The sequence below is a fragment of the Zingiber officinale genome, chromosome 5B (assembly GCF_018446385.1).
Source record: "Zingiber officinale cultivar Zhangliang chromosome 5B, Zo_v1.1, whole genome shotgun sequence".
NCBI lineage: Eukaryota > Viridiplantae > Streptophyta > Magnoliopsida > Zingiberales > Zingiberaceae > Zingiber > Zingiber officinale.
The window spans coordinates 95141863-95156179 of NC_055995.1; positions in this window are offsets into that span (position 1 = coordinate 95141863).

Sequence of the window (14317 nt, forward strand, 5' to 3'; positions counted from 1 at the left end):
TGATTCCACTCGACTACCTGATCAGATAAATTAGAACATCGTGAAATTTAAACTCAGCTGAGCTTCTTTACAATTCTAGTCGCTTTCTCCTCCTCCTCGCCCATGCGGGTCTGCTCCTACTGTTCCTCTTCCTAACTGTTTAATGGACAAATTATTTATTTTTGGAATTAATCGGAAGACGAGACTCGTTTGCCGACGCATGTGTGGGCGAACTGGAGAGGTGCGGCAACGCGATTCACGTGCCGACACAGAAGCCATGCGTGGGGAAACACATTGCTGGCGGGTCGCTGTCGCCGGCGACCGACTTTTAACTGCGAGGCCAGGAGAAGGAAAACCAATTGGAGCAGTTTTGGGGGAAGATGGGAGGGAAGATTATTTTCGGAAGTGCAAATTAAATGGGATTTGGATAGGGTTTGACTCGTGTAAAGGTAGGTAATTATTGATCCAGCAAAAAACGTGCGGAGTCGCATCTCTTCTCGTGTTCCCACGTGGAGTAGTTTGAATGCGCATTTTGAATTAATAGTTTTAATTTTAATGATTAAATAATTGAATTATAGAAGGAAGTGTGGTTGGTTGGTAGGAGTTAAAGAGAGGACGATACGTGTAATCCAATACGAATCCAAATCAACAGTTACAAGGCCTTTTAATTGCTAAGGACGATACTAACAGAATACATAAAATCATAAAATACTCGTTCATGTCTGATAGTAGAGAAGATGAAATTAGAAGATTTTATATAGTCTTATAACATAGAAGTGTTACTATCGAGTTGGAAAGGAGTTTTCGATGTTGATCCTCTAATGTTAAGTCAGTTTTCGATAATGTAGAGAATAGTAGAAAATTATAGTTAAAGTGTGTAGAATAATGAAATTGTATATACCTTCATTTGTAAATGGGATCTCCCTTTTATAGTGTTACTGTAGTGCCTATGCACGCATCTGAAAGTGTACTCATATTTTCTCAAGTGTCCTATGAAAAGACAAATTAAAAAGTATCCTGACACATTTCCTTAAGCGCGAATATATATCTCTGATGCGACAGACTGAAAGTTTCGAAAGTACAATTTACATGCGGAACATGTTTTATTGTCAGTGGCACAAACTTCCAAAAGAGTACCAGGAGATACGCAGGTGGGTACCGTTGTAGGCTGATTGATGTCCGCTCAGTCGGGACACACCCGTTCAGTCATACTGAATAACATGATCTTCCTTTACTTAGCTTTTTTATTGTCGGAAGGTTACCTCTCATCCCGACGGACACGCCTCTCGCTCGACAGGGACGTCGGCCGGGGGATGCACTGCATGTTTGTCTCTTATTCTTGAGTTATCAATTTGGCCTTGCTCGCCCACTCGAGTATGCCGTTCGCTCAATCGTAACTAGCCCACTCGGCCGACTTTGATTCTTTTCTTGACTTTGACTTTCATGTCAGTCGGTCTTCCTTTCTTTGACCTATCTTCGGTGGAGCCCCTCTTCATCACCGCATCACAAGTCTTCCCCTCAAGTCTAGTGGAAGAAGACTGCAAGTCTGACTGACTAGACAGTTAGTGTGGCTTAACATTTTTTCTTCTCGATCGGGTGTCCTAGGCTTTAGAGTTGTCGTTCGGCTGTGATGTTTACTGCTCCAAAGTTTATAGCCACCACTCGGCTATAATCTTTTTTTGCTCAAGGGTTTATAATTGCCGCTCGACTGTAATACTCAACTGTCTCTCGGCAATATCATGACCAATACTTAGCTATTTTTTGCCTTCCTTCTGATCTCTGTTCCAACCACTCAACACATATAGTGTCTTTTAATTGCCGTTGGCGTCACCATAATTTCTCAAAAGTCATTCAAATATCCCAACATTAATACAAAGCATGCCTGGCCACGATCTGTAATCATGCTTTCTACTTCTTCATTAATGTCAACTTAACCGAATGTCACATGTCGCCCCTGCATGTCGCCGCATGCATGATGTGACGACTGTCTTTTTGAATTCAACGGTTAATGAAGCCTCGTTTTCCAAAGCTCTTGATCGGACAGCCCGGGTCAATCACCAGTAAGGTTTTTAAACCCTTAACTTTTTCCTTAACCCCATCACATTCCTTGTCTTCGTCTTCCTCATCTCCTTGCTCTTCTTTCTTTATTTATCACCGACGATCTCTCCCCTCATTTGTTTTTTGTTACCCTAACTTAACATGGGTTGTTCACATCAAAAAGGGAGAGATTGTAAGTACCCCATGATAATTTTGATGTGATCAACCAAGTCAGAGTTAGGTCCTGTTATCTTTTGATGCATTGTGTCTAAGTGTGCAAGAACTTAGGAGCATAGGAAGTCGAGTGAAATACGCAGCTAGCGAGAAGGATGACACGAGAGAGAATCCACGGGTTCGGTGTGTCCAAAGGATGAGGTGCTGTGAAAGAGTACATTGGCGAATGAGAAGGAAGTGGACGGTGTTTCCGAGGGACGAGAAGCTGGAGCAGAAGATTGCTAGAGAAGATTAAAAAATAGATTCGGATGAGCCCTATTTCGGATGCCAGAAATCACCCAAGCGAGCAGAGCTGGAGCGGAAGACCCAGATAAAAAGTCAACTTCAAGTTGATTGTAGTTCAGGTGCCCGAAGCTACTCTTGGTGCCAGACTGGCTTGGTCCAGCTTGTTAGGATCGATGATCGCGGCTAGAGAGGGGGGTGTGAATAGCCGCCCCAAATCGTTCGTTTCTTTCTACAAATCAAAGTTAGCGTAGCGGAAAATAAAACAAAGAAACAAAGACAAGAAGATCAAACCTCAACACGCAGCGATGTAACGAGGTTCGGAGATGAAACTCCTACTCCTCGGCGTGTCCGTAAGGTGGACGAAGCCTATCAATCCGTCGGTGGATGAGTCCCCGGAAAATCGGCTAATAAGAACTCCTTCTGGGTGGAGAAACCTCACCACAAACTCTTGCAACAGCAAGATCATAGTACAAGTACAAGAAGCACAGCAAGATACAAATATAAAGATGAATGTGACAACTCTTGCTTGCCTTCTCGTCGTCGACTGAAATCTGTAGATGAAGCACCAACTTCACAGAATCACAGCAGCAGCTGAAACCAGTCGAAGAAGTCGAGGAAGCTCACGCGAAGCTTCGGAAGCGAGCTTAACAAAGCTCTAGAACAGCAGAAGCAAGAAGAAGATGAAGAGAGAGAGTCCACTGTAGAAGCCCTCAGCCCTCTTTTATACCTGCATCCACCTGCGAAGAAGAAGCCAGAAGACAGAAGACCGTTGTGAGCCAACGGATAGTTCTGGACCGATCAGGCTGAAGCCTGATCGGTCCAGGGAACCTCTGATCGGTCCTGGGGACCGATCATGCCCCAGTCTGATCGGTCCCCGGACCGATCCCACCTCTCTGTAAGAGAGGTGGCTGCGTCTCTGATCGATCGTGGAGACCGATCAGACTCCCTGCTGATCGGTCTCCAGACCGATCAGATGACTTACAGAACCCTTCTGTTTGTTATCTGATCGGTCACCAGACCGATCAGATACTCAGGCGTATCGCTGGATCGGTCACCAGACCGATCCAGGTTTAGAGCTCCAGCCCTAAACCCTAAATGGTCCTGAGAACGAGCTACCGAGCCCTCTCTTGACCTAGTCCGGAGAACGAGCTACCGAGCCCTCTCCGACTTCGTCCGGTCCAGAGAACGAGCTACCGAGCCCTCTCTGACCACAGTCCGGAGAACGAGCTACCGAGCCCTCTCCGACTTTCCGTGCCAAGTCTCCAACTTGGTCTTCTCCGTGCCAAGTCTCCATACTTGGACTTTTCCCGTGCCAAGCTCCCTGCTTGGACTTTTCACCAGATGTCTGGTCAACCTTGACCCATCTGGATTTCCCTTGCCTGGCTTCACTCACCAGGACTTCCAAACTGCCTAGCTTCACTCACTAGGTCTTTCCCCTGCCTGGCTTCACTCACCAGGTCTTTCCCAACTGCCTAGCTTCACTCACTAGGACTTTCTCCAACTACCTGGCTTCACTCACCAGGACTTTCACTTACACCTAGCTTCACTCACTAGGATTTTCACCTGGCTTCACTCACCAGGATTTTCAATCTGCCTGGCTTCACTCACCAGGACTTTTCCGTCCGCCTGGCTTTACTCACCAGGACTTTTCCGTCCGCCTGGCTTTACTCACCAGGACTTTCCAGTCAAGTATCCGGTCAACCTTGACCTACTTGACTCTTCTTCATTCAACCTGATCAGACCCTGATCAGTATCTCTCCGCATGGACAACTGCACCTGTATTGTCCATGTCTACATGTCTTTTTGTATTGTCAAACATCGAAACCATGACCAAGGTTTACGCTTGGTCAACTAGGTCAACCTTGACCTACTGGAAATTGCACCAACACAGCTGGGGCGCCTTGGTGAGGCGCCCCTATGTGAAAGCAGTCCGAGTGCCCAGAACCCTTCCAAGCGCTCAGACCAGAGATTTTATCTAGAGCCATTGCGATGTGATCCATTGCAACGTGGATAAAGTTTCATCTACGGCCAGACACCCGAAACCCTTTCAGGCGTCCGGATCAGGGCTATAAATAGAACCTTGCTACCAGTAGCTAAACAAAACACTTGTAAATGATTCTCTTTCTATTTAGTTTTGTAATACAGTGCTTTAACTGATGTAAGAGACTTCTTTGCCTGAAGGAGATTCGATAGTGAGCTTTCAATAGCTTGGAATAGTAATCCCTTGATTGCAAACCAAGTAAAAGATTTGCCTCTTCTTTCTCTTTGTAATTAGTTTCTTTTTGTACAAGTATTTCTATTAATCAAGCTATTAGATTGAGAAAGGTATTTATTTTTATTATGAAGGGCAATTCACCCCCCCCCCCCCCTCTTGCGGGCCATAAGGGACCAACAGTGACTTCCACCTGGCCATTGCTTCGGGGGTAAGCTACCGAAGTGAAGGCCTGCATAATATCATAACCTGCACACCATTCTCTGAGCTTCCACCCTTGAATTGCCTTCTATTATCGAAGACGAGTTTGTGAGGAACGCCAAACCGACGTATAATGTTCTGCATAAGAACTTGATAATCATTTGTTTGGTTATCTTGGCGAGCAACTTGGCCTCCATCTATTTGGAGAAGTCATACACCTCCACGAGAAGAAATTTTCTTTGTTTGATCACCAAGGGGAAGGGTCCCATAATGTCTATGCTTCACTAGTTGAACGAGCATGAGACAACATATGCCTTTAGCTCTTCTGTAGATCTATGTGGTATGTTTTGATATTTTTGGTAAGACAAGCAGATTGCCACCATTCGAACGACATTGGCTTGCATAGTAAGCCAGAAATATCCCACCAACAAGATTTTTCTTGCCAATGAACGACCACCCGGATGGCTACCATTAGAGCCTTGGTGTACCTCTTACAGTATGTATTGAATATTCTCCGAGCCGATGCATTTCAATAATGGTCTCGAGAAGATTCTTTTGTACAGGTGGTCTCCAACTAGTATAAACCATTTGACTCTATTTTTTATTAACCGAACCTACTCAGGTTGGTGGGCACACTACTTGATCGGAGGAACTAAATCAGAAGAATTCTCCAATCACTGGTGACTTCCATTCCGATCATTCTTTCAATGTGAGCCACTAATATTACTTGCTCAATTGGTTGATTCAAGACGCTTGGGCTTAAGGAGCTTGTTAACTTTGTCAATTCATACGCACATTGGTTGTCCGTTCGGGAGTTTTTCTGGATGATCAGCTCTTGAAATCCGGCTTTTAATTTCTCGAACACCTCCGCATATAACCTTAGTCTATCATTGTTTATCTCAAAGGTGTCTGATAGCTACTGCGCTGCAGTTGAGAGTCCGAGTGGATATGAACTCGGGTGGCTCCCACTTGTCTCGCTGCTAACAACCTGACGATTAGTACTTCGTACTCCACCTCGTTGTTGGTAGCTCGGTAGTCTAGCTGAATGGACAGCTGGATTCTGTGTTCGCGCAGGGATATCAAAAGTATCCCCACTCTGTTGCCCTATCAGGTGGACGATCCTTCTACGTATATCTTCTAGGTTACCTCCGGCTCGGCGTTCTGCACTTCAGTCATGAAGTTAACTAAGGCTTGTGCCTTGATAGCTGATTAGGGCTGGTACTGTATATCAAACTTGCTTAGTTTTGTGGTCCATTTGATCAGCCGTCCGGATGATTCGGAGTTGAGGAGAACTCTTCCTAGAGTGCTGTTAGTTAACACAATTATTGGATGCGACAAAAAGTATAGGCATAACCTCCGAGCGGAGAGGACTAGCCCGTACACTAGTTTCTCGAGACAGGTGTAATGACATTCAACATCTTTCAATATGTGGCTCAAAAAGTACATTGACTGTTGTTTAGTATCATTTTATTGCACCAACGCTGAGTCGACCGCCTGCTCTGTGGACGACAAGTATAACCAGAGCAGCTTGCCAATGATGGGCTTTGCAAATACAGGTAAAGAAGTCAAATAACTCTTGAGCTTCTCCAGCGCCTTGTTGTACTCAACGTCCCATTGAAACTTCATAGCTCAGCATAAAACCTTGAAGAAAGGGTGGTTCCAATCGGATGACTTGGATATGAACCTTGACAAGGAGGTAATCCGTCCGATCAGCTGCTGAGCTTCCTTCAGGTTGCGTGGAGGGTATTAGATTATAAGGGATGTCGTAAGGTTATCACCTTACGATTTTTTACTAAATATAGATTTACTATTTGAGTGCATATTATATGTTTGAATGATCTTAAACTCATTTACTAAATGTCTGCAATACAATTCATAGAATGAGAGAATTTGTGATTGAATCACAACTTGTGATTATCTTTACATGTACAATTATGAACGTATTGGAATTTCCCTAGTCGTCGAGTTGATGCATTCGAACATCATCAATTCTGTAAGACTAGCACGGGTTATACTTCTTGGTTCGACCAAGCAGTTGTTTCTCACTAGCTGGAGATATTGGGATGTCGAGCGTTAAACGTGGATGTTAGTTATAATAACTAGTTCATTGGAGTGACCTGCTGTAAAATTTTGTATGGTTCTCTACATATAGATATGTCTGTGAAGTTCTTACTGCCGTTCGAGTGCAAGTTTTCCTTCGACTGGAGGTATACAAGTCATCTTGGTCACGGAGACTTATACTTTGACATCTTAAGTAAACATCTCATCGAGGTGTGGACCCGGGATGATTGGGTATAAGTTAAAATGCCCAAAGGTGTTTGGATAGCCCACAAAGGATTCACCACTTCTTACGAGGAGATGTATACCCTATGGTTACTCGTTAGGATTATTACTTAAAGTCTTTGACCAAGGCATCACATGATTAAGAGTATGAGACTCTTGTATATATGAATCAGTAATTTAAATTCGCAGAACGAGAAAGTATTACTTGGGCTAGATGTGACATAGTCAGTTTAGTTGGGGCAAACACATAGACCATGTCCTAAACTAAGTGGATATAAGACGAGTGAAAGGAATGAGGCACGATTCATTGTAGCTGCTGAAGGGTTTAGAATTAGTTCTGAAATCAACTATAATTTTTTAACTAATTGGGGATCATGATGTATAGTAAGGTGTCACTCATGATCGTTCCATAATTAATTAGTTAATTATGGGCAGTCAAGATGAACCGAAAATCTATTGGGTCACACGCACTACGAGTCTCTAAAAGGTGTAAAATAAATTAAAGAATAGGATTTTTAGATCAGGAGATAAATGTTTGGTTGGACCATACATATGCCAAATATAGAAATATTTGTCAAAACGGAGGCACAGATGGCCCACATTTCTTATAGAAGAGTTGGACCCTATGTGGTTAACTCATGAACCAACTTAGTTTAGTTGTGAACCAAACCAAGTGACTAATGAGCTAATTTTTAGTTAAGGAATAATGAGTTAGATTTGGACTTACTAATCCAACTCATTAATGAGAGCTATATATTGACAGGGGCGGATCTACCAGGGGGCGGCGTCGGCAATCGCCCCCCTGCCGACGGAACCAAAAAAAAAAATTGGGGTCATAAGAAACTCTTCACAGGCAGTTGCAGCCATCGGAGGGAAAAAACGAGCGGAGAAAACGAAAAGTTGAAGACAGGTTCATTTTTTTAATTTTGAACCAAGTTTCCATATATAAATTAGGTTTATTTATTTTTATTTTTATTTTTCTCTCTCCTCCGTTTTTGCTTTCCGTTGCTCACGAAACATCTTGCCCTTTTTTTCTCTCTCTGCCGAGTGTCGACCAAAGCAGCAAAGCCTAAAGGCTTTTTTTTTCTCTCTGCCGAGTACCAACCAAAGCAGCAAAGCCCAAAGGTGAAGGTGTGAACTATGAAGCCATGAGCCGCCAATTTTCTGCCATTGTGCATCTGTGCCGCCACCTTTTTATTGCTGTGTCGCCGCGCCACCCACCTCCTGCCGACCAACAGCTCTTGCCGCCTTGCCGGCCTGCAGGATCTTCGGCTAAACATCGTCGCGGTGCTGCTCGATGCAACTCACAAGGGAGCCGGTGGACAGAGTCACAGAAATTATCTGCCACCGCCCAACAGGCTATTGTGCCGCCGCCACCTCCTAACTACTATTGGTCCCGGAGCAACGGAGCTCCCTTACAACCACAGCTTCAGCCTTCAGGTAAGTGGATTTTATTTTACTTTATTTATTTATAATTTTTTGATTTTTTTCTTGATTACAATGTATGATATAATTAACAATTGAAAATTTTGATTGTTTAAATGTTTAGTTGCTTTTGTATATTTGATTGTTGGATAATTGAAAATTTAGATTTTATATATTTGATGGTTGGATAATTAGTTTTTTATTAGTTATTAGTTAATTGTGATTTGTGAATATTGATAATTTATGCTAAATTAATTTTATTTTTTTTTAAAGGAATTGTGTCGATGAATGATGCTGAATAATTTAATTGTGTTATTGTTAAATTGTTCACATTAAGTTTAGTAAAATAATACTTTATGTTGATAATTTTTTCCCATATATTATAATTTGTAGAAAATGTTGAAATATTTTGCAAAGAGGCCTAGGAGTTCAATTAAATCGTCTAGTGCTCCCGATGAAGAGTCTACTCTTGCACCACAACCACCACTATCACCTCCTCCTCCTTCGCAAATTTTATTTGAAAATATTAAAAATTTGAGTAGTGAAATAGAAATTGTTGTTGATCCTGGTTTATGAAAATTGATTGAAGAGTATGATGTTGGTGCTAGAGATCGTATTCGAAAAGAATATATTGCTATGGACCCTTGTCAACCTCGAGGTCATAATTTTCCAAGAAAAAAAAAGGTAAAGACAATAGATGTTTCAGAGAGGTTTGGTTTAAAGATCATGATTGGTTGGAGTATAATGTTTCAAAGGATGCAGCCTTTTGTTTCCGGTGTTATCTTTTTAGACCTAGTAATATAGGGTTTGGAGGAGATGATGTGTTTATGAGATCTGGTTTCATAAATTGAAAAAAAAAGCAATTGAAAAATTCAATGAGCATGTAGGTGGAGTTGGTAGTGCGCACAATGAGGCAAGAATACAGTTTGAGGGTTTCAAGAATTAAAGACAAAGTGTGGAGCATTCATTTTCATCGGGGAAACATGAAATTGAAATTTCTTATCGCAAACGCTTGACTTCCATTTTAAAAATAATTCTATTTTTGTTATTACAAGGATTGCCTTTTCGGGGACATGATGATTCTTCAACATCATCCAATAGAGGCAATTTTTAGAATTGCTTAAATGGTATAGCTCAGAGTGTCCAGAAGTTGCGGCAGTTGTTGGAATGAATGCACCTGGAAATAATCAAATGATTGCCCCAAAAATTCAAAAGCAACTGGTGGATGCTTGTGTAGTTGAGACCGCAAATGCTATTCTAGTTGATCTTGGAGATAGGTGGTTCACTTTACTACTTGATGAGGCTCATGATTGTTCAGTGAAAGAGCCAATGATAGTTGTTATTAGATATGTAAATAAACATGGAGAGGTGATTGAACAATTTATGACTGTAGTTCATGTTGCAACAACTACAACTGCTTGTTTGAATGAGACAATCGACTCTTTATTAGATAAGTATGGTTTGCCAGTGGCAAGATTGAGGGGTCAAGGATATGATGGTGCTTCAAATATGTCTGGAGAATTTAATGGCTTAAAGTCACTGATAATGAAAGAAAATCCATATGCATTGTATGTTCATTGTTTTGCTCATCAACTCCAGCTAGTGGTTGTAGTTGTTGCTCAAGCAAATCAATATGTTTGTGATGTCATGTGGATTGTTTGTTCGATTGTGAACACATCTGCATCATCTTGCAAAAGGGCCGACAAACTTCGACAACTTGAACATGGCAGAAAATTTAAACTTCATGAAAGAGGAGAGATTAGTTCTGGTAGAGGACTAAACTAAGAAACTAGTCTAGCTAGACCTGGAGATACACGATGGGGGTCTCATCATTCAACTTTATGTTGTATTGAATAAATGTGGCCATCTGTTATAGAGGTTCTTCAAAATTTGATTGATGATGGTGATCGTTCTTCTAAGGGTTTAAGTAGAACTTTGATTGAAAGAATGGAGAGGTATGAATTTGTGTTTATTCTACTATTGATGAAACATATATTGGCAATCACAAATCATTTGTCAACCGTTCTACAAGAGAAAGATCAAAATATTGTGAATGTGATGCGTTTGATCAATAATGTGAAATACAAATTACAAAAGTTGAGAGATTCTGGATGGTATATTTTACTTGAGGATGTGAAGAAGTTTTGTAATACTCATTCCATTGAAATAATTAATATGACAGATAACATCAACAGTCGTAGTCATTTGAAGAGAGATAAAAAAAATATTAATTTTTATCACTACTACCATGTTGAAATATTTTGTGAGGTAACTTCAAAATTCTTTTTTATTTACCGTCAATTAAATTCTTTTAAACAGTAATATATTTATTAATTTTTACTTTTGTTATTTGGTTTTTAAATTGCAGGTTATCAATATTATTCTACATGAGATGGATAGTCGTTTCTCTAAAACAACTACAGATTTGTTGATTTATATGTCATGCCTTGATCCTAGGAACTTATTCTCTTGATTTGATGTACAGAAGTTAGTACATCTGGCTCATTTTTATGAAGATGATTTTTCTTGGAATGAACGTATGTTAGTTGAACAAGAGCTTGAAACATATATTGATGATGTCAAATCAGATGAATAGTTTAAAGGTATTTCAGATTTGGGAGCTCTTGCAAAGAAAATAATTGAAACAATGAAGAACCGTGTGTTTCCTTTGGTTTATCGGATGATTGAGCTAGCCTTACTTCTTCCAGTTGCTACTGCAATCGTTGAAAGAGTGTTTTCGGCAATGAATATTGTTAAAACAAATTTGTGAAACAAGATTGGAGATGAATGGGTGAATGACAGTTTGGTAGTCTATATCGAGAAAGATGCTTTTAATAGTGTTGACAATGAACCAATTTTACAGCGTTTTTAGAACATAGAGTCTCGAAGAATGCAATTGTCACGTATTCATTAGTAGACTGCTACGAGTTTTTTCATAATATTGTACCTTTTCCTCCTGTATACCAAGTTATTTAAAAATTATTTTTTTAATTACATAGAATTTATTAACTGTTCAAAAAAAAAATTCGCCGCGTTTAGATCGTGACCACCACTCCATGATTGAATTCCTAGATCCGCCACTGTATATTGATATGATTAAGAGAGAATTAGACAGACAATTCATTATTTTGGTTGATTGGGTTTTTAGAAACCTAATCCTCCTCCTCCTCTCTCTCTCTCCCATCGCTAATAAGAGGAATCCCTTCCTCTTGTTGTCGTGACCACTACAAGGAAGGAATTCCTTTTTTGTTTGCTTCTTCTTCCTCTTGATCCCTCTCCTCCGCTCATGGCTAGTAACTTCCGAAGGAGAGGCATGTACTCAAGGAGTTATTTTAAATAACTCGACGTGGATACGAATAGAGGCGAGATTCGATAACGTCGCTACGGTTGATGCCCTTCTCGTTACATGTCATTCGTAAGGTATACCTAGAATAATTGTTATTCATTTTTATTTTTATTATATGATCTTGTCTAGTGCGATTGTATTATGTATGCGTACGGTGTGTGTGTTGTAATAAATTAGATTTATTTATATTTTAGTCTTCCACTGTGCATGTTTATGAAATGTGTTTTAGCACACACTTCATCGAGTATATCCTAACAGAGGGGCCATGTCTTGGAGCCCCTTCACTTTGTTTGGATTTGCTTCGATGCCTGCTCGGTCACGATATAACCGAGGAAACATCCGCTCCTTGCTCTGAACAGACACTTACTTGGATTGAGCTTGATTTCGTACCTCCTCAGCGTTCGACAAGTCTCCTCTATATCTTCATAAAGATCAGCAACTCGGAGGAATTCTATCAAAATATTGTCGACATATACCTCCATGTTTTGGTCAATCTACCTTTGGAACACCTTGTTCATCAACCTCTGGTGGGTGGCTCTGGCGTTTTTTAGCCCGAACGACATCACATTGTAGCAGAAGGTTCCGTTCTTCATAATAAAGTTGACCTTCTCTTGATTCTCCTTGGCAAGCGGAACCTGATGATAGCCTTGGTATGCGTCCAACATGCATATTAGCTCACAGCCGACCATGGAATTCATCATCTAATTGATACGTGGCAGTGGACAGAATCTTTCGGGCAAGCCTTGTTCAGATCAAGGAAGTCAATGTAGACCTAGCATTTGTTGCCTGGCTTGGAGACTAACACAACATTGGCGAGCCAGCTTGGGAGTTGAACTTCGCGTATGTGTTCGTCTTCAAGTAACTTATCTACCTCTGCTCGGATGATCTGATTCTGGTCCGCACTGAAGTCTCTTTTCTATTGCTTCATCGGCCTTGCATTCGGTTGGATGTGTAACTCATGATGTGCTATGCTCGGCGAGATTCATGGGAGCTCGTGAGTCACCCATGCAAACACATCTTGGTTTTGCCTTAGGCAAGCAACTATCTCTACCTTCTTTTTTGCACTTAGGTTGGTTGCGATGAAAGTTGTGTCTTTCGGTCGGCTAGGATGTACTTGGACTTCTTCTTTCTCATCATAGACCAGCGTAGGAGGCTCTTACTGAATTGCATTTATCTCCAGCCGTTGAGCCTTCCGCATGACCCGTAACTCAATCTTGACCATTTCAACGTAACACGGTCGAGCTGCTAGTTGGTCACCTTTAACTTCACTGACCAAGTTATCTATGGGAAATTTGATCTTCTAGCAGAACGTTGACACGATCGTCCAGAACTCGTTCAACGTCGGTTGGCCCAGTATGATATTGTAGGTGGATAGGGCGTCGACCACAATGAAGTTCATCGTCCTCGTCCATCAAAGCGGCTCCTCCTCGAGGGATATGACCAGCCGAATATCATGGGCTGGAGCTCACTTCGCTCGATCTGAAACTACTCGAATGCCTTCTTAAATATGATTTTCACCGAACTTCCTATATCTACAAAAGTGTTTGTGCAGTTTACACTAACGGTCTAACCCAGATTTTGATAAATGACAAGTAAGTTAAGTTAGGTCCCGTCATAATCTAACCACTTGATTGAGTGTGTAGGAAATCTAGCTAGGTTGACGAGTCGATCGGATAGCTGATACGAAATCCAGCTAGATCAACGGGCCGACCGGATGGATGGTACGAAATCCAGCTAGGTCGACGGGCCGATCGGATAGTTGGTACGAAATCCAGCTAGGTCGACAGGCCGACCCGATAGCTGGTTCGAAATCAAGCTAGGTCGATGGGCCGATCGGATAGCTGGTACGTGGTCCAGCTAGGTCAACGGGTCGACCAAATAGCTGGCACGAAGTCTAGACAGAAAGACGAGCTGACCGAATGTTTGGCAAATTGGTAAGTTAAGATAAGTCACTGGAGGAGAGTGACCAAGTGAGGACACGTCCTGTTGGTTGCTACTCGAAAAACCTAACGGTTCCACTGTACAAAAATTTTGTACAAAGGTCTGAACCTTTTCCTAGCTACCATTTGTTCTTTTAAATTAAACTTGGATCGCCTGCGGAACTTAACACGTTTGATCCTAAGTTTAATTTATTTGTTCTTTTAGGTTTAGACTTGGATCTCCTGCGAAACTTAACACGTTCGATCCAAATTACCTAGGTCACGAAGATAATTAAATATATATTTCCAAAATCGGCTTTCAGTACTGCATGGCGAGGCACATGGCCTTCTTGGATATGGGAGCAACCACCACCGACTAGACAAAGCCTTTTAAGGAAATTAAATATTTAACCTTCCCATAGTAACCCTAGGTTAACCTCTAAGAACAATCAAATC